The sequence below is a fragment of the Coregonus lavaretus genome, assembly GCF_964263955.1.
Source record: "Coregonus lavaretus genome assembly, contig: HAP1_SCAFFOLD_2168, whole genome shotgun sequence".
Taxonomy (NCBI): domain Eukaryota; kingdom Metazoa; phylum Chordata; class Actinopteri; order Salmoniformes; family Salmonidae; genus Coregonus; species Coregonus lavaretus.
In genome coordinates this window covers 57,413-85,003 of record NW_028156307.1, presented here as the reverse complement: position 1 = coordinate 85,003, position 27,591 = coordinate 57,413, and the positions used below count along the sequence as shown (strand labels likewise).

Below are 27,591 nucleotides of genomic sequence, written 5' to 3'. Positions count from 1 at the left end.
GGACTACACACACCATATATTACATGGACTACACACACCATATATTACATGGACTACACACACCATATATTACATGGACTACACACACCATATATTACATGGACTACACACACCATATATTACATGGACTACACACCATATATTACATGGACTACACACACCATATATTACATGGACTACACACACCATATATTACATGGACTACACACACCATATATTACATGGACTACACACACCATATATTACATGGACTACACACACCATATATTACATGGACTACACACACCATATATTACATGGACTACACACACCATATATTACATGGACTACACACACCATATATTACATGGACTACACACACCATATATTACATGGACTACACACACCATATATTACATGGACTACACACACCATATATTACATGGACTACACACACCATATATTACATGGACTACACACACCATATATTACATGGACTACACACACCATATATTACATGGACTACACACACACATATATTACATGGACTACACACACCATATATTACATGGACTACACACCCATATATTACATGGACTACACACACCATATATTACATGGACTACACACACCATATATTACATGGACTACACACACCATATATTACATGGACTACACACACCATATATTACATGGACTACACACACCATATATTACATGGACTACACACCATATATTACATGGACTACACACACCATATATTACATGGACTACACACACCATATATTACATGGACTACACACACCATATATTACATGGACTACACACACCATATATTACATGGACTACACACACCATATATTACATGGACTACACACACCATATATTACATGGACTACACACACCATATATTACATGGACTACACACACCATATATTACATGGACTACACACACCATATATTACATGGACTACACACATCATATATTACATGGACTACACACACCATATATTACATGGACTACACACACCATATATTACATGGACTACACACACCATATATTACATGGACTACACACACCATATATTACATGGACTACACACACCATATATTACATGGACTACACACCATATATTACATGGACTACACACACCATATATTACATGGACTACACACACACCATATATTACATGGACTACACACACCATATATTACATGGACTACACACACCATATATTACATGGACTACACACACCATATATTACATGGACTACACACACCATATATTACATGGACTACACACACCATATATTACATGGACTACACACACCATATATTACATGGACTACACACACCATATATTACATGGACTACACACCATATATTACATGGACTACACACACCATATATTACATGGACTACACACACCATATATTACATGGACTACACACCATATATTACATGGACTACACACACCATATATTACATGGACTACACACCATATATTACATGGACTACACACACCATATATTACATGGACTACACATCATATATTACATGGACTACACACCATATATTACATGGACTACACACACCATATATTACATGGACTACACACACCATATATTACATGGACTACACACACCATATATTACATGGACTACACACACCATATATTACATGGACTACACACACCATATATTACATGGGCTACACACACCATATATTACATGGACTACACACACCATATATTACATGGACTACACACCATATATTACATGGACTATACACACACCATATATTACATGGACTACACACACCATATATTACATGGACTACACACCATATATTACATGGACTATACACACCATATATTACATGGACTACACACATCATATATTACATGGACTACACACACCATATATTACATGGACTACACACACCATATATTACATGGACTACACACACCATATATTACATGGACTACACACACCATATATTACATGGACTACACACACACCATATATTACATGGACTACACACCATATATTACATGGACTACACACACCATATATTACATGGACTACACACATCATATATTACATGGACTACACACACCATATATTACATGGACTACACACCATATATTACATGGACTACACACACCATATATTACATGGACTACACACCATATATTACATGGACTACACACACCATATATTACATGGACTACACACATCATATATTACATGGACTACACACACCATATATTACATGGACTACACACACCATATATTACATGGACTACACACACCATATATTACATGGACTACACACCATATATTACATGGACTACACACACCATATATTACATGGACTACACACCATATATTACATGGACTACACACACCATATATTACATAGACTACACACACCATATATTACATGGACTACACACACCATATATTACATGGACTACACACACCATATATTACATGGACTACACACACCATATATTACATGGACTACACACACCATATATTACATGGACTACACACACTATATATTACATGGACTACACACATCATATATTACATGGACTACACACACCATATATTACATGGACTACACACACCATATATTACATGGACTACACACACCATATATTACATGGACTACACACACCATATATTACATGGACTACACACACCATATATTACATGGACTACACACCATATATTACATGGACTACACACACCATATATTACATGGACTACACACACACCATATATTACATGGACTACACACACTATATATTACATGGACTACACACACCATATATTACATGGACTACACACACCATATATTACATGGACTACACACACACCATATATTACATGGACTACACACACCATATATTACATGGACTACACACACCATATATTACATGGACTACACACACCATATATTACATGGGCTACACACCATATATTACATGGACTACACACACCATATATTACATGGACTACACATCATATATTACATGGACTACACACCATATATTACATGGACTACACACACCATATATTACATGGACTACACACACCATATATTACATGGACTACACACACCATATATTACATGGACTACACACACCATATATTACATGGACTACACACACCATATATTACATGGACTACACACACCATATATTACATGGACTACACACACCATATATTACATGGACTACACACACCATATATTACATGGACTACACATCATATATTACATGGACTACACACCATATATTACATGGACTACACACACCATATATTACATGGACTACACACACCATATATTACATGGACTACACACACCATATATTACATGGACTACACACACCATATATTACATGGACTACACACACCATATATTACATGGACTACACACACCATATATTACATGGGCTACACACACCATATATTACATGGACTACACACACCATATATTACATGGACTACACACCATATATTACATGGACTATACACACACCATATATTACATGGACTACACACACCATATATTACATGGACTACACACCATATATTACATGGACTATACACACCATATATTACATGGACTACACACATCATATATTACATGGACTACACACACCATATATTACATGGACTACACACACCATATATTACATGGACTACACACACCATATATTACATGGACTACACACACCATATATTACATGGACTACACACACACCATATATTACATGGACTACACACCATATATTACATGGACTACACACACCATATATTACATGGACTACACACATCATATATTACATGGACTACACACACCATATATTACATGGACTACACACCATATATTACATGGACTACACACACCATATATTACATGGACTACACACCATATATTACATGGACTACACACACCATATATTACATGGACTACACACATCATATATTACATGGACTACACACACCATATATTACATGGACTACACACACCATATATTACATGGACTACACACACCATATATTACATGGACTACACACACCATATATTACATGGACTACACACCATATATTACATGGACTACACACACCATATATTACATGGACTACACACCATATATTACATGGACTACACACACCATATATTACATAGACTACACACACCATATATTACATGGACTACACACACCATATATTACATGGACTACACACACCATATATTACATGGACTACACACACCATATATTACATGGACTACACACCATATATTACATGGACTACACACCATATATTACATGGACTACACACACACCATATATTACATGGACTACACACACTATATATTACATGGACTACACACACCATATATTACATGGACTACACACACCATATATTACATGGACTACACACACACCATATATTACATGGACTACACACACCATATATTACATGGACTACACACACCATATATTACATGGACTACACACACCATATATTACATGGGCTACACACCATATATTACATGGACTACACACACCATATATTACATGGACTACACATCATATATTACATGGACTACACACCATATATTACATGGACTACACACACCATATATTACATGGACTACACACACCATATATTACATGGACTACACACACCATATATTACATGGACTACACACACCATATATTACATGGACTACACACACCATATATTACATGGACTACACACACCATATATTACATGGACTACACACACCATATATTACATGGACTACACACACCATATATTACATGGACTACACACACCATATATTACATGGACTACACACCATATATTACATGGACTACACACACCATATATTACATGGACTACACATCATATATTACATGGACTACACACACCATATATTACATGGACTACACACACCATATATTACATGGACTACACACACCATATATTACATGGACTACACACACCATATATTACATGGACTACACACCATATATTACATGGACTACACACACCATATATTACATGGACTACACACCATATATTACATGGACTACACACACCATATATTACATGGACTACACACACCATATATTACATGGACTACACACACCATATATTACATGGACTACACACATCATATATTACATGGACTACACACACCATATATTACATGGACTACACACACCATATATTACATGGACTACACACACCATATATTAGATGGACTACACACACCATATATTACATGGACTACACACCATATATTACATGGACTACACATCATATATTACATGGACTACACACACCATATATTACATGGACTACACACACCATATATTACATGGACTACACACAGCATATATTACATGGACTACACACACCATATATTACATGGACTACACACCATATATTACATGGACTACACACACCATATATTACATGGACTACACACACCATATATTACATGGACTACACACACCATATATTACATGGACTACACATCATATATTACATGGACTACACACACCATATATTACATGGACTACACACACCATATATTACATGGACTACACACACCATATATTACATGGACTACACACCATATATTACATGGACTACACACACCATATATTACATGGACTACACACACCATATATTACATGGACTACACACACCATATATTACATGGACTACACACACCATATATTACATGGACAACACACACCATATATTACATGGACTACACACACCATATATTACATGGACTACACACACCATATATTACATGGGCTACACACCATATATTACATGGACTACACACACCATATATTACATGGACTACACACACCATATATTACATGGGCTACACACCATATATTACATGGACTACACACACCATATATTACATGGACTACACATCATATATTACATGGACTACACACACACCATATATTACATGGACTACACACACCATATATTACATGGACTACACACACACCATATATTACATGGACTACACACACCATATATTACATGGACTACACACCATATATTACATGGACTACACACACCATATATTACATGGACTACACACACCATATATTGGCGTAATATTCAATCAACTGCATCAGTATGTTTCATGTATCCAGTGTTTGTGCCTGTCCCTTCATCTGTAATATTTATCAGACTCAAGTTGCACATTTGTTGCTCCTGTGTGTGTGTGTGTGTGTGTGTGTGTGTGTGTGTGTGTGTGTGTGTGTGTGTGTGTGTGTGTGTGTGTGTGTGTGTGTGTGTGTGTGTGTGTGTGTGCGCGTGCGTGTGTTTGACGCAGGTACCAGGCTTTTCATATTGCACTGCGTTCACTTTGTTTGCATTCCTAACGGATCAAGGTCACTACGTCTTTAAAGCACCTGGCGGGTTACGCAGCAGCAACGTAGGAGGACAGTAGTGAATGTGCAATGTGTGCACTGATAAAACATACCTCATGCAAACAGGCGCACACACACACACACACACACACACACAAACAATCTTCCCACCTTTCCATTGCAGTCATTTAGCACATGCTCTTATCCAGAGTGACATACAGCATTCATCTTAAGATAGCTAGGTGAGACAACCACATATCACAGTCACAGTTAGTGCATTCATCTTAATATAGCTAGGTGAGACAACCACATATCACAGTCACAGTTAGTGCATTCATCTTAATATAGCTAGGTGAGACAACCACATAACACAGTCACAGTTATTGCATTCATCTTAAGATAGCTTGGGACAACCACATATCACAGTCACAGTTAGTGAATTCATCTTAAAATAGCTAGGTGGAACAACCACATATAACAGTCACAGTTAGTGCATTCATCTTAAGATAGCTAGGTGAGACAACCACATATCACAGTCACAGTTAGTGCTTTCATCTTAAGATAGCTAGGTGGGACAACCACATATCACAGTCACAGTTAGTGCTTTCATCTTAAGATAGCTAGGTGAGACAATCACATATCACAGTCACAGTTAGTGCTTTCATCTTACGATAGCTAGGTGAGACAACCACATATCACAGTCACAGTTAGTGCTTTCATCTTAAGATAGCTAGGTGAGACAATCACATATCACAGTCACAGTTAGTGCATTCATCTTTATTTTTTTTATTTTATTTCACCTTTATTTAACCAGGTAAGCCAGTTGAGAACAGGTTCTCATTTACAACTGCGACCTGGCCAAGATAAAGCAAAGTAGTGCAATAAAAACAACACAGAGTTACATATGGGGTAAAAAAAAAACATAAAGTCAGAAATACAACAGAAAATATATATACAGTGTGTGCAAATGTAGCAAGTTATGGAGGTAAGGCAATAAATAGGCTATAGTGCAGAATAATTACAATAGTATTAACACTGGAATGCTAGATGTGCAAGAGATTATGTGCAAATAGAGATACTGGGGTGCAAAAGAGCAAAATAAATAACAATATAGGGATGAGGTAGTTGGGTGGGCTAATTTCGGATGGGCTGTGTACAGGTGCAGTGATCGGTAAGGTGCTCTGACAACTGATGCTTAAAGTTATTGAGGGAGATAAGAGTCTCCAGCTTCAGAGATTTTTGCAATTCGTTCCAGTCATTGGCAGCAGAGAACTGGAAGGAATGGCGGCCAAAGGAGGTGTTGGCTTTGGGAATGACCAGTGAGATATACCTGCTGGAGCGCAGACTACGGGTGGGTGCTGCTATGGTGACCAATGAGCTAAGATAAGGCGGGGATTTGCCTAGCAGTGATTTATAGATGGCCTGGAGCCAGTGGGTTTGACGACGAACATGTAGTGAGGACCAGCCAACAAGAGCGTACAGGTCACAGTGGTGGGTAGTGTATGGGGCTTTGGAGACAAAACGGATGGCACTGTGATAGACTACATCCAATTTGCTGAGTAGAGTGTTGGAGGCTATTTTGTAAATTACATCGCCGAAGTCAAGGATCGGTAGGATAGTCAGTTTTACGAGGGCATGTTTGGCAGCATGAGTGAAGGAGGCTTTATTGCGAAATAGGAAGCCGATTCTAGATTTAACTTTGGATTGGAGATTCTTTATGTGAGTCTGGAAGTTGAGTTTACAGTCTAACCAGACACCTAGGTATTTGTAGTTGTCCACATACTCTAGGTCAGACCCGTCGAGAGTGGTGATTCTAGTCGGGTGGGCGGGTGCCAGCAGCGTTCGATTGAAAAGCATGCATTTAGTTTTACTAGTGTTTAAGAGCAGTTGGAGGCTACTGAAGGATTGTTGTATGGCATTGAAGCTCGTTTGGAGGTTTGTTAACACAGTGTCCAATGAAGGGCCAGATGTATACAAAATGGTGTCGTCTGCGTAGAGGTGGATCTGAGAGTCACCAGCAGCAAGAGCGACATCATTGATATACACGGAGAAAAGTGTCGGCCCAAGAATTGAACCCTGTGGCACCCCCATAGAGACTGCCATAGGTCCAGACAACAGGCCCTCTGATTTGACACACTGAACTCTATCTGAGAAGTAGTTGGTGAACCAGGCGAGGCAGTCATTTGAGAAACCAAGGCTATTTAGTCTGCCAATAAGAATGCGGTGGTTGACAGAGTCGAAAGCCTTGGCCAGGTCGATGAAGACGGCTGCACAGTACTGTCTATTATCAATCGCGGTTATAATATCGTTTAGGACCTTGAGCGTGGCTGAGGTGCACCCGTGACCAGCTCGGAAACCGGATTGCATAGCGGAGAAGGTACGGTGGTATTCGAAATGGTCGATGATCTGTTTGTTAACTTGGCTTTCGAATACTTTCGAAAGGCAGGGCAGGATGGATATAGGTCTGTAGCAGTTTGGATCTAGAGTGTCACCCCCTTTGAAGAGGGGGATGACCGCGGCAGCTTTCCAATCTCTGGGGATCTCAGACGTTATGAAAGAGAGGTTGAACAGACTAGTAATAGGGGTAGCGACAATTTCAGCGGCTAGTTTTAGAAAGAAAGGGTCCAGATTGTCTAGCCCAGCTGATTTGTAGGGGTCCAGATTTTGCAGCGCTTTCAAAACATCAGCTGTCTGAATTTGTGTGAAGGAGAAGCGGGGGGGGCATGGGCAAGTTGCAGCAGAGGGTGCAGAGTTGGTGGCCGGGTTAGTGGTAGCCAGATGGAAAGCATGGCCAGCTGTAGCAAAATGCTTGTTGAAATTCTCGATTATTGTAGATTTATCGGTGGTGATAGTGTTTCCTAGCCTCAGTGCAGTGGGCAGCTGGGAGGAAGTGCTCTTATTCTCCATGGACTTTACAGTGTCCCAAAACTTTTTGGAGTTAGTGCTACAGGATGCAAATTTCTGTTTGAAAAAGTTAGCCTTTGCTTTCCTGACTGCTTGTGTATATTGGTTCCTAACTTCCCTGAAAAGTTGCATATCGCGGGGGCTATTTGATGCTAATGCTGTACGCCACAGGATGTTTTTGTGCTGGTCAAGGGCAGTCAAGTCTGAGGAGAACCAGGGGCTATATCGGTTCTTAGTTCTGTATTTTTTGAATGGGGCATGTTTATTTAAGATTGAGAGGAAATTACTTTTAAGGAACAACCAGGCATCCTCTACTGACGGAATGAGATCTATATCCATCCAGGATACCTGGGCCAGGTCAATTAGGAAGGCCTCCTCGCTAAAGGAGGCCTTCCTAGGCCTTCCTAGGTGAGACAACCACATATCACAGTCACAGTTATTGCATTCATCTTAAGATAGCTAGGTGAGACAACCAAATATCACAGTCACAGTTAGTGCTTTCATCTTACGATAGCTAGGTGAGACAACCACATATCACAGTCACAGTTAGTGCATTCATCTTAAGATAGCTTGGGACAACCACATATCACAATCACAGTCAGTGCATTCATCTTAAGGTAGCTAGGTTGGACAACCACATATCACAGTCACAGTTAGTGAATTCATCTTAAAATAGCTAGGTGGGACAACCACATATAACAGTCACAGTTAGTGCATTCATCTTAAGGTAGCTAGGTGAGATAACCACGTCACAGTTAGTACATTCATTTTTACATTTACAATTTTAGTCATTTAGCAGACGCTCTTATCCAGAGCGATTTACAGTTAGTGAGTGCATACATTTTCATACTGGCCCCCCGTGGGAAACAAACCCACAACCCTGGTGTTGCAAGCGCCACGCTCTACCAACTGAGCTACAGGGGACCCCAATTCATCTTAAGATAGCTAGGTGAGACAACCAAATATCACAGTCACAGTTAGTGCATTCATCTTAAGATAGCTAGGTGAGACAACCACATATCACAGTCACAGTTAGTGCGTTGATGTTAAGGTAGCTAGGTGAGACAACCAAATATCACAGTCTCACAGTTAGTACATTCATCTTAAGATAGCTAGGTGAGACAACCACATGTCACAGTTGGTGCATTCATCTTAAGGTAGCTAGGGACAACCAAGCAACAGCAAAGTCAGAGCTAGTAGTAAAAATGCCTTTTGGTATTCTGATTGTGTTTCCACAGGGAGAACCTTGGCCAGTGGGAGAAGATAGTGAATGGAGAGGAGGAGGACAATGGAGTGAGAGGAGTGTGGGCTCCATCAGAGCCTGTGGACCCCAGGGTAGAGCCTGTTGACCCCAGGGTAGAGCCTGTTGACCCCAGGGTAGAGCCTGTTGACCCCAGGGTAGAGCCTGTTGACCCCAGGGTAGAGCCCAGCACTGAGGAACCAGCTAACCCCGACTCAGGCCCTGTGAAGGTGGACAACTGACTGGCAGTGAAGCCACTGCTCGCCCTCACTACCTTACAAGTCAATACGCCCTCAACGCATCCCCTGCCATTAACAGGGACTACTTCCTGTCTGAACTGTTAGCGCCTCACTCCATGCTGCAACAGGAAGGAGGGGGACACATGCGTAGGGACTAAGGAAGGTGATTGGTGGATTTTACAAACAAGGGGATTCTTTTCAGGACCACACAGTTACCTCATTGGGCGAGGGAGGTGAGGAGGTAACACTGACAGTGTTCATTGCTCCGTAGACACACGGACGGACGGATGGACGGAGGACAGCGGGGTCTTGTTCATTAGGCGCGAAAACAGGAAGGAACTACCTGGACTTGTCATTGAGGTGGGGACTCGGCCCCAATCACCTGATCCACTCCACTGCTTGGGAACCAATTCAGACCTGTCCGAACGGATCTGTATGTCTATGGTTTTTTGTTTTTGGTTTGTTTTAGTTGGTTTGTTTTGATTTGATTTTAATTTTGAATTGTGTCTGGTCTGTTTTATGATCTGGTCTTGTAATTTGCAGGGGCCTTAGTCTTTACACTCTAAACCTTTATAAAGGGCAGGAGATGTGAAATCTTGACTGTTTTTTTTTAGTTTCAGACTTTATGAATGTGTCCCAAATGGCACCCTAATCCACTACATAGAGCCCTATGGGCCCTGTTCAAAAGTAGTGCACTGTATTGGGAGTGTTTGTTTGCCTGCTGTGGTAGACTGACTGCGTTATCGCAAGCAAAACTACTTGGGAGGAGGTGGTTGGCTCTCAAAGAGAGACAGAAAGAATGTTTAGCATGTCGCAAAGAATGTTCTAGAATGTTTTCTGTCACTTTGAGAGAGAAAAAAAAACTGTTTTTGCTGTAGTTGAATGAAGACATACCGAACATACATACAGCCTAGTCGATTCTATTCAGAGATGGCAGAGCAGAAATCCCCCGACAGCGTCTTGTGTAAAGCACAGACAAAGTTAGTGTTACCAACAGGGCTGATTTAGATCATGTCAACATTTAGCTAGCCGTGTCACACGAGAGTCACAATGTTCTATGCAGAAATAGCCCCCCAATACCCAACACCCAGGCAGACCTGAGTTCAAACACTTTTTGAAATAATTTCAAATACTTTATCTGGGCTTGATTGAGCTTGCCTGTCATAATGAAACAAATGGAAGAGTTGTTGGCAATCAATGCAGGCTAAAGCAATTGCTAAAAGTATTTGAAAGATTTCAAATAGTATTTAAACCCAGGTCTGCATCCCGCCACCCCGCTACTTGCCCCTGGTGTTGCCTTGGCTTAGAGAAACTGTCTTCTGACTACAAGCCAGCCTTTTGACTGCCTGGTTAACAGAACCCAGAACCTTGGGCAATCAGTTTTTTAGTTTCTAGAACCCAGAACCTTGGGCAATCAGTCTTTTAGGTTCTAGAACCCAGAACCTTGGGCAATCAGTATTTTAGGTTCTAGAAACCTGAACCTTGGGCAATCCGTTTTTTTAGGTTCTAGAACCCAGAACCTTGGGCAATCAGTCTTTTAGGTTCTAGAACCCAGAACCTTGGGCAATCAGTCTTTTAGGTTCTAGAACCCAGAACCTTGGGCAATCAGTATTTTAGGTTCTAGAAACCTGAACCTTGGGCAATCCGTTTTTTTAGGTTCTAGAACCCAGAACCTTGGGCAATCAGTCTTTTAGGTTCTAGAACCCAGAACCTTGGGCAATCAGTCTTTTAGGTTCTAGAACTCAGAACATTGGGCAATCAGTATTTTAGGTTCTAGAAACCTGAACCTTGGGCAATCAGTTTTTTAGGTTCTAGAACCCAAAACCTTGGGCAATCAGTTTTTTAGGTTCTAGAACCCAGAACCTTGGGCAATCAGTCTGTTTTTGGGCTCTAGTTGTAGCCTGGTCCCAGATCTGTTTGTGCTGTTTTACCAACTAGAACAGCTCCTGAGTCAAGTCCAATGGTACAACTATTCGCTGAGTTAATAGCACAATATGGACACGCACATTGATACAACATTGATTTAAAATGAATAGATATTGATTGATAGCCAGAACATTATGTCAAGACAGCAGGCATAAGGAATACTCTCTCTAGGGTTGCACATTTTTGTTAACTTTCCCAAAATTCCCCGGTTTTCCAGAAATCCTGGTTGGAATACTCTTGGAATTAGGAGGGAATATAGAGGAAATCCAGGAATCCTTCCTTTAGGATTTCTGGAAAACCAGGAATTTTTGGGAATGTTACCTGAATTAATACAGTATAATGTATCATTTGAAAACAAAGATTTTGTGAAAAATACTATATACCTCAATTAATCTAATATCGACAGTAATTTTCTTACCATTGCCAGTTGTATTCATAAAACGTTTGAGATATACAGTGCCTTCGTAAAGTATTCAGACCCCTTGACTTTTTCCACATTTTGTTACGTTACAGCCTTATTCTAAAATTTATAAAATATTGATTTTTTTCTCAGCAATCTACACACAATATCCCATAATGACAAAGCAAATACAGGTTTTTAGAAATTTTTGAAAATGTATTACAAATACAAAACTGAAATACCTTACTTACATAGGTATTCAGACCCTTTCCTATGAGACTCGAAATTGAGGTCAGGTGCATCCTGTTTCCATTGATCATCCTTGAGATGTTTCTACCACTTGATTGGAGTCCACTTGTGGTAAATTCAATTGATTGGACATGATTTGAAAAGGCACACACCTGTCTATATAAGGTTCCACAGTTGACAATGCATGTCAGAGCAAAAACCAAGCCATGAGGTCGAAGGAATTGACCGTAGAGCTCCGAGACAGGATTGTGTCGAGGCACAGATCTGGGGAAGGATACCAAAAAATGTCTGCAGCATTGAAGGTCCCCAAGAACACAGTGGCCTCCATCATTCTTAAATGGAAGAAGTTTGGAACCACCAAGACTCTTCCTAGAGCTGGCTGCCCGGCCAAACTGAGAAATCGGGGGAGAAGGGCCTTGGTCAGGGAGGGGACCAAGAAACCGATGGTCACTCTGACACAGCTCTAGAGTTCCTCTGTGGAGATGGGAGAACCTTCCAGAAGGACAACCATCTCTACAGCACTCCACCAATCAGGCCTTTATGGTAGAGTGGCCAGATGGAAGCCACTCCTCAGTAAAAGGCACATGACAGCCCGCTTGGAGTTTGCCAAAAGGCACTTAAATTCTCTCAGACCATGAGAAACAAGATTCTCTGGTCTGATGAAACCAAGATTGAACTCTTTGGCCTGAATGCCAAGCATCACGTCTGGAGGAAACCTGGCACCATCCCTACGGTGAAGCATGGTGGTGGCAGCATCATGCTGTGGAGATGTTTTTCAGTGGCAGGGACTGGGAGACTAGTCAGGATCGATGCTCTGTTCATCTTTGCAAAGTACAGAGAGATCCTTGATGAAAACCTGCTCCAGAGCACTCAGGACCTCAGACTGGGGCGAAGGTTCACCTTCCAACAAGATAACGACCTTAAGCACACAGCCAAGACAACGCAGGAGTGGCTTCGGGACAAGTCTCTCAATGTCCTTGAGTGGCCCAGCCAGAGCCCGGACTTGAACCCGATCGAACATCTCTGGATAGACCTGAAAATAGCTCTGCAGCAACTCTCCCCATCCAACCTGACAGAGCTTGAGAGGATCTGCAGAGAAGAATGGGAGAAACTCCCCAAATACAGGTGTGCCAAGCTTGTAGCGTCATACCCAAGAAGACTCGATGCTGTAATCGCTGCCAAAGGTGCTTCAACGAAGTACTGAGTAAAGGGTCTGAATACTTATGTAAATGTAATAATTCAGTTTTTTATTTTTTATAAATTAGCAAACATTTCTAAAAACCTGTTTTTGCTTTGTCTTTATGGGGTATTGTGTTTAGATTGATGAGGGGGAAAAAACGATTTAATCAATTTTAGAATAAGGCTGTAACGTAACAAAATGTGGAAAAAGTCAAGGGGTCTGAATACTTTCCGAAGGCACTGTATGTATGATAATCAGCCAGCAGCATCGTCACTGGCTTGTTCTATCCAAACGGACTCCTTGCTCCTTGTGCGCCACATGTCCTGGAGCCCCTGATATGCCGGAGCATGTCCATGTCACATAAACAACAAAAGCTGGTGAGTGCATTGCTGATGTTGTTTTTTGCTTGAGATGTAAGGCGTGCTCTCTCAGTGATTTACATTTTGTGCTGATAATCGGTCTGTAGCATTGTCACCGGCTTGTTCTATCCAAACGGTGCCGTCCCTTCCTCTCCCGTCTCACCGTTTAATTTTTGGTGGTGGGCACGGGCACCTGCTCAGCGCGCACCGTTCTGGCTTTTTTTTAAAAGTTAGGCCTCGGAGGTGTAAGTTCAGGCTGAGGCTCAGCATCAGAAGAATGATCATCAGAGATGTCATGATTCATTTCTTCCCCCACCATCTGAGTCGTTTTCATTCAGATCTGCAGCAGCGTTAACGCAGCGAGTGCATCCATCTGTCTTGGTCTTCTTGCCATTGTAAATTATGCACGCCATCGCCGTGTACCCCAAGTAGGCCAGAGTAGACTGATAAGACTGCTTGGATTTATTGGACTGATATAGGGTATATATTGAGATTATAGTTAGAATAGATCAGTACAGTAGAATGGCCCGCCCTGTTCTTCATTGACAATTGGTTATTCGATAATTATGCATGGTTCGACTTCCCCTCGCTCATCAACTCATCCATTCTCCCCCATCATACTTTACTTCATTTATTTAAATCTGTTTTTATGTGTGTGAAATTAGATTCGGTACTGTTTAGGTTAAGTTTTGAGGCAAATATCGGGATGATTATCAACTGGGCACAGCACCTTCCACTGTTGGGAGAAGGAGCGGAGCAGGCCCTACTGTCGGGAGAAGGAGGGGCAATGGGGAAACCATTCAAAAAAGTATATGCCCTCAAACACTTAGAAAAAAAAACGTGTTCCCAAAGGGTTATTTGGCTGTCCCCATAGAATAATCATTTTTGGTTCCAGGTATAGCCACAGGAAGTAGGTGTGCTGAGGGTGCTGCAGCATCCCCTGAAAAATCATTTTTTTAAAAATGTATTCATACATAATTTTTTTCACAAAAGTAGTGCACTGGCCCTTTACTAGTCCTGTAGTAGCAGATCGACATAGCCGTCTGTAATGCGGGCAAAAAATATATATTCTGCGACGACCAAAAATTCTCAGCACCCCCACCCCCAAACATCTTCCCGCGGCTATGGTTCCAGGTCGTCAAATCAAGTCAAATTTTATTGGTTGCGTACACATATTTAGCAGATATTATCGCGGGTGTAGCGAAATGCTTATGTTCCTAGCTCCAACAGTGCAGTAATACCTAACAATACAAAACAATACACACAAATCCCCAAAAAAGTTTAATAAAGACATATAGAAATATTAGAACGAGCAATATCAGAGTCCGGAATATAAATATATATTCTCAGCACCTCCACTGAACCTAATCTGACCCTAAGTCCCTTCAGAATGTATCCACACCCCTCTACTCCTTTTTGGTTCCAGGTAGAACCCTTTTGGTTCCAGGTAGAACCCTTTTGGGTTCCATGTAGAATCCTCTGTGGAAAGGGTTCTACAGGGAACCCAGAAGGGTTCTACCTGGAACCAAAAAATTGTTTTTCAAAGGGTTCTCCTATGAGGACATCTAAAGAACCCTTTTAGGTTCTAGATAGCACCTTTTTTCTAAGAGTGTATTACTGGTTATACTCCAGGTCTGTTTGTGATATTATTAACACCGACAGTGTGTTATAGAGACTTATTTAGGAGAAGTCCAAATGATTGCCTCAGCAGTTGTATTGTTAAAACACATCATTGGCACTTGATCACAAATGGTAATTGACCATTTAATATGAATATTGAGGTGATGATTATGAATATTGAGGTGATGATTTGAGGACAAATGGGTGTACTACTGCTACAGTTCAGACCACACCACCACCACTCCACCACACCTTACCACTACCACCACCACACTACCACACCTTACCACCACCACACTACCACACCTTACCACCACCACACTACCACACCTTACCACCACCTCACTACCACACCTTACCACTACCACCACCACACTACCACCACCACACTACCACCACCACACTACCACACCTTACCACCACCACACTACCACACCTTACCACCACCACACTACCACCACACTACCACCACCACACTACCACACCTTACCACCACCACACTACCACACCTTACCACCACCACAATACCACCACACCTTACCACCACCACACTACCACACCTTACCACCACCACACTACCACCACCACACTACCACACCTTACCACTACCACACCTTACCACCAATACACTACCACCACCACACTACCACACCTTACCACCACCACACTACCACCACCACACCTTACCACCACCACACTACCACCACACTACCACCACCACACTACCACACCTTACCACCACCACACTACCAAACCTTACCACCACCACACTACCACCACACTACCACACCTTACCACCACCACACTACCACACCTTACCACCACCACACCTTACCACCACCACACTACCACCACACTACCACCACCACACTACCACACCTTACCACCACCACACTACCACACCTTACCACCACCACACTACCAACACACTACCACACCTTACCACCACCACACTACCACCACCACACTACCACACCTTACCACCACCACACCTTACCACCACCACACTACCACCACCACACTACCACACCTTACCACCACCACACTACCACACCTTACCACCACCACACTACCACACCTTACCACCACCACACTACCACACCTTACCACCACCACACTACCACCACACTACCACTACCACACCTTGCCACCACCACACTACCACACCTTACCACCACCACCACAATACCACCACAACACTACCACCACACTACCACCACCACACCTTACCACCACCACACTACCACACCTTACCACCACCACACTACCACCACCACCACACTACCACACCTTACCACCACCACACTACCACACCTTACTACCAACACACTACCACACCTTACCACCACCACCACACTACCACACCTTACCACCACCACACTACCACCACCACACTACCACACCTTACCACCACCACACTACCACACCTTACCACCACCACACTACCACCACACTACCACTACCACACTACCACACCTTACCACTACCACACCTTACCACCACCACACTACCACCACCACACTACCACACCTTACCACCACCACACCTTACCACCACCACACTACCACACCTTACCACCACCACACCTTACCACTACCACCACACTACCACATCTTACCACCACCACATACCACCACACTACCACTACCACACTACCACACCTTACCACCACCACACTACCACACCTTACCACCACCACACTACTACCACCAAACTACCACACCTTACCACCACCACCACCACACTACCACACCTTACCACCGCCACACTACCACACCTTACCACCGCCACACTACCACACCTTACCACCACCACACTACCACTACCACACCTTACCACCACCACACTACCACACCTTACCACTACCACACTACCACACCTTACCACCACCACACTACCACCACCAAACTACCACACCTTACCACCACCACCACCACACTACCACACCTTACCACCACCACACTACCACCACCACACCACCACACCTTACCACCACCACACCTTACCACCACCACATTACCACCACCACATTACCACCACCACACTACCACAACCACACCACCACACCTTACCACCACCATACTACCACCACCACACTACCACCACACTACCACCCCCACACTAACACCCCACTACCACCACCCCACCACCACCACTACCACCCCCACACTACCACCCCCACACTACCACCACCACACTAACACCCCACTACCACCCCACTACCACCACCACACTACCACTGCTGTTTATCTGACAGGTACTGGACCCCAACCCTGCTGTTTATCTGACAGGTACTGGACCCCAACCCTGCTGTTTATCTGACAGGTACTGGACCCCAACCCTGCTGTTTATCTGACAGGTACTGGACCCCAACCCTGCTGTTTATCTGACAGGTACTGGACCCCAACCCTGCTGTTTATCTGATTTTACATATATACAGTATTAGGTGTATAATGATCAAATCAAATCAAACACATTTTATTCATCACCACACTACCACCACACTACCACACCTTACCACCACCACCACCACACTACCACACCTTACCACCACCATATGTAAATATAACTAGGAATAAAGTGACAGATAGTAAACAGCAGCAGCGTATGTGATGACTCAAAAAAGGTTTGTGCAAAAAGGGTCAATGCAGATAGTCTGGGTAGCTATTTGGTTAACTATTTAACTAACTATTTAGCAGTGTTATGGCTTGGGGGTAGAAGCTGTACAGGGTCCTGTTGGTTCCAGCCTCAGTACTGCTTGCCGTGCAGTAGCAGAGAGAACAGTCTATGACTTGGGTAATAATGCAGTAGCAGAGAGAACAGTATATGGCTTGAGTGATAATGAAGTAGTAGAGAGAACAGTCTATGACCATGGTGATAATGCAGTAGCAGAGAGAACAGTCTGTGACTAGGGTGATAATGCTGTAGCAGAGAGAACAGTCTGTGACTAGCGTGATAATGCAGTAGAAGAGAGAACAGTCTATGACCAGGGTGATAATGCAGTAGCAGAGAGAACAGTCTGACTAGGGTGATAATGCAGTAGCAGAGAGAACAGTCTGACTAGGGTGATAATGCAGTAGCAGAGAGAACAGTCTATGACCAGGGTGATAATGCAGTAGCAGAGAGAACAGTCTGACCTGGGTGATAATGCAGTAGCAGAGAGAACAGTCTGTGACTAGGGTGATAATGCAGTAGCAGAGAGAACAGTCTGTGACTAGGGTGATAAAGCAGTAGCAGAGAGAACAGTCCGTGACTAGAGTGATAATGCAGTAGCAGAGAGAACCGTCTATGACTAGGGTGATAATGCAGTAGAAGAGAGAACAGTCTATGACCAGGGTGATAATGCAGTAGCAGAGAGAACAGTCTGACCTGGGTGATAATGCAGTAGCAGAGAGAACAGTCTGTGACTAGGGTGATAATGCAGTAGCAGAGAGAACATTATATGACTAGGGTGATAATGCAGTAGAAGAGAGAACAGTCTATGACTAGGGTGATAATGCAGTAGCAGAGAGAACAGTCTGACCTGGGTGATAATGCAGTAGCAGAGAGAACAGTCTGTGACTAGGGTGATAATGCAGTAGCAGAGAGAACAGTCTGACTAGGGTGATAAAGCAGTAGCAGAGAGAACAGTCTGTGACTAGGGTGATAATGCAGTAGCAGAGAGAACCGTCTATGACTAGGGTGATAATGCAGTAGCAGAGAGAACAGTCTATGACCAGGGTGATAATGCAGTAGCAGAGAGAACAGTCTGACCTGGGTGATAATGCAGTAGCAGAGAGAACAGTCTGTGACTAGGGTGATAATGCAGTAGCAGAGAGAACAGTATATGACTAGGGTGATAATGCAGTAGCAGAGAGAACAATCTGACCTGGGTGATAATGCAGTAGCAGAGAGAACAGTCTGTGACTAGGGTGATAATGCAGTAGCAGAGAGAACCGTCTATGACTAGGGTGATAATGCAGTAGCAGAGAGAACAGTCTATGACCAGGGTGATAATGCAGTAGCAGAGAGAACAGTCTGACCTGGGTGATAATGCAGTAGCAGAGAGAACAGTCTGTTACTAGGGTGATAATGCTGTAGCAGAGAGAAGTATGTGACTAGCGTGATAATGCAGTAGTAGAGAGAACAGTCTATGACTAGGGTGATAATGCAGTAGCAGAGAGAACAGTCTATGACCAGGGTGATAATGCAGTAGCAGAGAGAACAGTCTGACTAGGGTGATAATGCAGTAGCAGAGAGAACAGTCTATGACTAGGGTGATAATGCAGTAGCAGAGAGAACAGTCTGTGACTAGGGTGATAATGCAGTAGCAGAGAGAACCGTCTATGACTAGGGTGATAATGCAGTAGCAGAGAGAACAGTCTATGACCAGGGTGATAATGCAGTAGCAGAGAGAACAGTCTGACCTGGGTGATAATGCAGTAGCAGAGAGAACAGTCTGTGACTAGGGTGATAATGCTGTAGCAGAGAGAACAGTCTGTGACTAGCGTGATAATGCAGTAGTAGAGAGAACAGTCTATGACTAGGGTGATAATGCAGTAGAAGAGAGAACAGTCTATGACCAGGGTGATAATGCAGTAGCAGAGAGAACAGTCTGACTAGGGTGATAATGCAGTAGCAGAGAGAACAGTCTATGACTAGGGTGATAATGCAGTAGCAGAGAGAACAGTCTGTGACTAGGGTGATAATGCAGTAGCAGAGAGAACAGTCTGTGACTAGGGTGATAATGCAGTAGCAGAGAGAACCGTCTATGACTAGGGTGATAATGCAGTAGCAGAGAGAACAGTCTGACCTGGGTGATAATGCAGTAGCAGAGAGAACAGTCTGTGACTAGGGTGATAAAGCAGTAGCAGAGAGAACAGTCCGTGACTAGGGTGATAATGCAGTAGCAGAGAGAACCGTCTATGACTAGGGTGATAATGCAGTAGAAGAGAGAACAGTCTATGACCAGGGTGATAATGCAGTAGCAGAGAGAACAGTCTGACCTGGGTGATAATGCAGTAGCAGAGAGAACAGTCTGTGACTAGGGTGATAATGCAGTAGCAGAGAGAACATTATATGACTAGGGTGATAATGCAGTAGAAGAGAGAACAGTCTATGACTAGGGTGATAATGCAGTAGCAGAGAGAACAGTCTGACCTGGGTGATAATGCAGTAGCAGAGAGAACAGTCTGTGACTAGGGTGATAATGCAGTAGCAGAGAGAACAGTCTGACTAGGGTAATAAAGCAGTAGCAGAGAGAACAGTCTGTGACTAGGGTGATAATGCAGTAGCAGAGAGAACAGTCTATGACTAGGGTGATAATGCAGTAGCAGAGAGAACAGTCTATGACCAGGGTGATAATGCAGTAGCAGAGAGAACAGTCTGACCTGGGTGATAATGCAGTAGCAGAGAGAACAGTCTGTGACTAGGGTGATAATGCAGTAGCAGAGAGAACAGTATATGACTAGGGTGATAATGCAGTAGCAGAGAGAACAATCTGACCTGGGTGATAATGCAGTAGCAGAGAGAACAGTCTGTGACTAGGGTGATAATGCAGTAGCAGAGAGAACCGTCTATGACTAGGGTGATAATGCAGTAGCAGAGAGAACAGTCTATGACCAGGGTGATAATGCAGTAGCAGAGAGAACAGTCTGACCTGGGTGATAATGCAGTAGCAGAGAGAACAGTCTGTTACTAGGGTGATAATGCTGTAGCAGAGAGAAGTATGTGACTAGCGTGATAATGCAGTAGTAGAGAGAACAGTCTATGACTAGGGTGATAATGCAGTAGCAGAGAGAACAGTCTATGACCAGGGTGATAATGCAGTAGCAGAGAGAACAGTGTGACTAGGGTGATAATGCAGTAGCAGAGAGAACAGTCTATGACTAGGGTGATAATGCAGTAGCAGAGAGAACAGTCTGTGACTAGGGTGATAATGCAGTAGCAGAGAGAACCGTCTATGACTAGGGTGATAATGCAGTAGCAGAGAGAACAGTCTATGACCAGGGTGATAATGCAGTAGCAGAGAGAACAGTCTGACCTGGGTGATAATGCAGTAGCAGAGAGAACAGTCTGTGACTAGGGTGATAATGCTGTAGCAGAGAGAACAGTCTGTGACTAGCGTGATAATGCAGTAGTAGAGAGAACAGTCTATGACTAGGGTGATAATGCAGTAGAAGAGAGAACAGTCTATGACCAGGGTGATAATGCAGTAGCAGAGAGAACAGTCTGACTAGGGTGATAATGCAGTAGCAGAGAGAACAGTCTATGACTAGGGTGATAATGCAGTAGCAGAGAGAACAGTCTGTGACTAGGGTGATAATGCAGTAGCAGAGAGAACAGTCTGTGACTAGGGTGATAATGCAGTAGCAGAGAGAACCGTCTATGACTAGGGTGATAATGCAGTAGAAGAGAGAACAGTCTGACCTGGGTGATAATGCAGTAGCAGAGAGAACAGTCTGTGACTAGGGTGATAAAGCAGTAGCAGAGAGAACAGTCCGTGACTAGGGTGATAATGCCGTAGCAGAGAGAACCGTCTATGACTAGGGTGATAATGCAGTAGAAGAGAGAACAGTCTATGACCAGGGTGATAATGCAGTAGCAGAGAGAACAGTCTGACCCTGGGTGATAATGCAGTAGCAGAGAGAACAGTCTGTGACTAGGGTGATAATGCAGTAGCAGAGAGAACATTATATGACTAGGGTGATAATGCAGTAGCAGAGAGAACAGTCTATGACTAGGGTGATAATGCAGTAGCAGAGAGAACAGTCTGACCTGGGTGATAAAGCAGTAGCAGAGAGAACAGTCTGTGACTAGGGTGATAAAGCAGTAGCAGAGAGAACAGTCTGTGACTAGGGTGATAATGCAGTAGCAGAGAGAACCGTCTATGACTAGGGTGATAATGCAGTAGCAGAGAGAACAGTCTATGACCAGGGTGATAATGCAGTAGCAGAGAGAACAGTCTGACCTGGGTGATAATGCAGTAGCAGAGAGAACAGTCTGTGACTAGGGTGATAATGCAGTAGCAGAGAGAACAGTATATATGACTAGGGTGATAATGCAGTAGCAGAGAGAACAGTCTGACCTGGGTGATAATGCAGTAGCAGAGAGAACAGTCTATGACTAGGGTGATAATGCAGTAGCAGAGAGAACAGTCTATGACTAGGGCGATAATGCAGTAGCAGAGAGAACCGTCTATGACTAGGGTGATAATGCAGTAGCAGAGAGAACAGTCTATGACTAGGGTGATAATGCAGTAGCAGAGAGAACAGTCTATGACTAGGGTGATAATGCAGTAGCAGAGAGAACAGTCTATGACTAGGGTGATAATGCAGTAGCAGAGAGAACAGTATATGACTAGGGTGATAATGCAGTAGCAGAGAGAACAGTATATGACTAGGGTGATAATGCAGTAGCAGAGAGAACAGTCTATGACTAGGGTGATAATGCAGTAGCAGAGAGAACAGTCTATGACTAGGGTGATAATGCAGTAGCAGAGAGAACAGTCTGACCTGGGTGATAATGCAGTAGCAGAGAGAACAGTCTATGACCAGGGTGATAATGCAGTAGCAGAGAGAACAGTCTGACCTGGGTGATAATGCAGTAGCAGAGAGAACAGTCTGTGACTAGGGTGATAATGCAGTAGCAGAGAGAACAGTATATGACTAGGGTGATAATGCAGTAGCAGAGAGAACAGTCTGACCTGGGTGATAATGCAGTAGCAGAGAGAACAGTCTATGACTAGGGTGATAATGCAGTAGCAGAGAGAACAGTCTATGACTAGGGTGATAATGCAGTAGCAGAGAGAACCGTCTATGACTAGGGTGATAATGCAGTAGCAGAGAGAACAGTCTATGACTAGGGTGATAATGCAGTAGCAGAGAGAACAGTCTATGACTAGGGTGATAATGCAGTAGCAGAGAGAACAGTCTATGACTAGGGTGATAATGCAGTAGCAGAGAGAACAGTATATGACTAGGGTGATAATGCAGTAGCAGAGAGAACAGTCTATGACTAGGGTGATAATGCAGTAGCAGAGAGAACCGTCTATGACTAGGGTGATAATGCAGTAGCAGAGAGAACAGTCTATGACTAGGGTGATAATGCAGTAGCAGAGAGAACAGTCTATGACTAGGGTGATAATGCAGTAGCAGAGAGAACAGTCTATGACTAGGGTGATAATGCAGTAGCAGAGAGAACAGTCTGACCTGGGTGATAATGCAGTAGCAGAGAGAACAGTCTATGACTAGGGTGATAATGCAGTAGCAGAGAGAACAGTCTGACCTGGGTGATAATGCAGTAGCAGAAAGAACAGTCTATGACTAGGGTGATAATGCATACATGCTAGAATTTAATTAGGACAAAGAACGCTGTATGCTTTATATGGTGCTAACTTACAATGGCAGTCATGCACTTTCTGACTTTGCGTGTGTGTGTGTGTGTGTGTGTGTGTGTGTCTGTGTGTACACAAGTGAATGTGTACACGTGTGTTTGAGCTTTTCACTACACCCCCCCCCCCCCCCTCACTTCCTCTCTCCACCCCCACTTGCAAGTCAGGGAGGCCTCACTGCACTGCACTGTCCCTCCTTACTTCCCAGCACCAGTCATCTACCCTTGGCTGTGACCCAAATGTCACCCTATTCCAATATAAAGTGCACTACTTTTGACCAGGGCCCATAGTGCTCTAGTCTGGTTAAAGGTAGTGAACTATATAGGGAATAGGGTGACATTTGGGACGCAGTCTATATGTTTAGCTTTTTATAATCATTATTATTATCAATATTATGATATTATTATTGCTATTATTATGACTATTGTTATTTTCTTAATTAGAGTTTAAATTAACTTATATTTTTTATACAAAGAAAAAAGATGTTGGCTTTTTTGTATTGTACAAAGTGAACATGAAGAGAAACAGAATGTTCTCAAGGTGTTATAACTGTTATATGAATGGTAACAAGACATCTTATAATAACTGTTATATGAATGGTAACAAGACATCTTATAATAACTGTTATATGAATGGTAACAAGACATCTTATAATAACTGTTATATGAATGGTAACAAGACATCTTATAATAACTGTTATATGAATGGTAACAAGACATCTTATAATAACTGTTATATGAATGGTAACAAGACATCTTATAATAACTGTTATATGAATGGTAACAAGACATCTTATAATAACTGTTATATGAATGGTAACAAGACATCATATAATAACTGTTATATGAATGGTAACAAGACATCTTACAATAACTGTTATATGAATGGTAACAAGACATCTTATAATAACTGTTATATGAATGGTAACAAGACATCTTACAATAACTGTTATATGAATGGTAACAAGACATCTTATAATAACTGTTATATGAATGGTAACAAGACATCTTATAATAACTGTTATAAGAATTGTCTAGATGTGTTATAACCGTTATAAGAATTGTCTAGATGTGTTATAACTGTTATAAGAATTGTCTAGATGTGTTATAACCGTTATAAGAATTGTCTAGATGTGTTCTAACCGTTATAAGAATTGTCTAGATGTGTTATAACTGTTATAAGAATGGCCTAGATGTGTTATAACTGAGGAATGTCTCAACTGTAAATGTAAGAGAGCAGGAATGATGATGCGTTTTTATTTTTTAAAATCCTGAAAACACCAATGTGTGAGCCAATGTTCATTCCTGTGTGAGCTTTCATGACTGTTTCATAGTGCTTCAACACTGTATATCTGTTTTAGCTACTAAAAGCCTAGAATGAGGCTGATTTTAAAGCCGAATAGGAATACAAATGCCTTTCTGAGGACAATAAAGAGCATGGCTGGTCATGGGCGGGTCATGGGCGGGTCATGGGCGGGTGGGCAAAGTATCCTTCTATCATTGCTTATCGTGGTGAAGCTCCTTTTAGGTCTGGGGATATTTTAATGTTGCCAGCAAGGAATACAGAAAGATATCATAAGCTCCATTTCAATTCTTTGACTTCTTCTCTATGATAAAATAGCAATAAGGCCAGAGGAGGTGTGGTATATGGCCAATATACCACGGCTAATGGCTGTTCTTAAGCACGACGCGGAGTGCCTGGATACAGCCCTTAGCTGTGGTATATTGGCAATATACCACAAACACCCGAGGTGCCTTATTGCTATTATAAACTGGTTACCAACGTAATTAGAGCAGTAAAAACTTTTTTTGGGTCATACCTGTGGTATATGGTCTGATATACCAAGGCTGTCAGCCAATCAGCATTCAGGGCTCGACCCACCCAGTTTATAATTCCCTTTAGTTACCACACCTGGTACAGGGATGGCTAACTCAGAAAATTCCATTGGTCTCTACTGAGTTAGGTAAATCAGTTTTTTTGCACCTTATTTGTGGCGCAATCTTCAAAATGTTCTGAAATTTGATGTTTTGGTGCCTCTAGGCCAATTCAGAACGCTGATTGAGGACCTTTTTACTGATACATTTTTCTTCCTGCTTGCATTTTGTATTTTTATTTTGATGTGTGTATTTTTATTTATTTATGTAATTCATGGCCCATCTGTAAAAGAGACCTTGGTCTCAGTATGACTCCCTGATAAAATAAAGGTTAAAAAAATTTAACTTTCGCCACTGTGTTGACGCGCGGTATCCCCTGACAACCGTCTGGGGAAAACAGGAATATTTTCTCTGAACTTTTCTCATCGCCTCAGACGCGGGTGAGTAGATTATGCTTCGGCAATATGATGTTGGTGTAGTTATTTCCAGCGAATTACAGGGTTTATATCGTCTCAAGAAACGTTTTGCTATAGTAGCTAGTTTACTTATTTGCGTGCGTGCGTTGCGCCGATCGCACTGCACCCACATGGTCAGAATGTCTATGTAAACTCATTAATTCAACTCATGAAGGTCAATGAATAGAATATGTGCAATTTGAGTAGGCAATACTACATTTAACATGTTAGTCATTTAGCAGAAAGAGCGACTTGCAGTTAGTGCATTCATCTTAAAGAGGCGTTATATTTAGCCTACAATGACCAAAAAAGGACACATCTTTCCAATACCACATTCAAGTTCCTCCTCTCAGCCAGCC

General features: G+C 42.3%; 1 long non-coding RNA gene across 5 annotated transcripts; it reads right to left on the bottom strand.

Moving 5' to 3' along the window:
* Nucleotides 1–19,829: 19,829 nt before the first annotated feature.
* LOC311126470 lies at nt 19,830–24,963 on the bottom strand. 5 transcript variants are annotated; one of them, XR_014612985.1, is made up of 5 exons: nt 23,716–24,963; nt 22,362–23,481; nt 21,787–22,170; nt 20,325–21,517; nt 19,830–20,285 (listed from the first exon to the last, which is right to left on the bottom strand). It is a non-coding gene; the product is annotated as an uncharacterized lncRNA (long non-coding RNA). The 5 variants fall into 5 exon arrangements; XR_014612986.1 differs by having other exon boundaries at nt 19,830–21,517; nt 21,787–21,901; nt 21,941–22,170; XR_014612987.1 differs by having other exon boundaries at nt 19,830–21,517; nt 23,716–24,101; nt 24,141–24,963.
* Between the last annotated feature and the right edge of the window lie 2,628 nt (nt 24,964–27,591).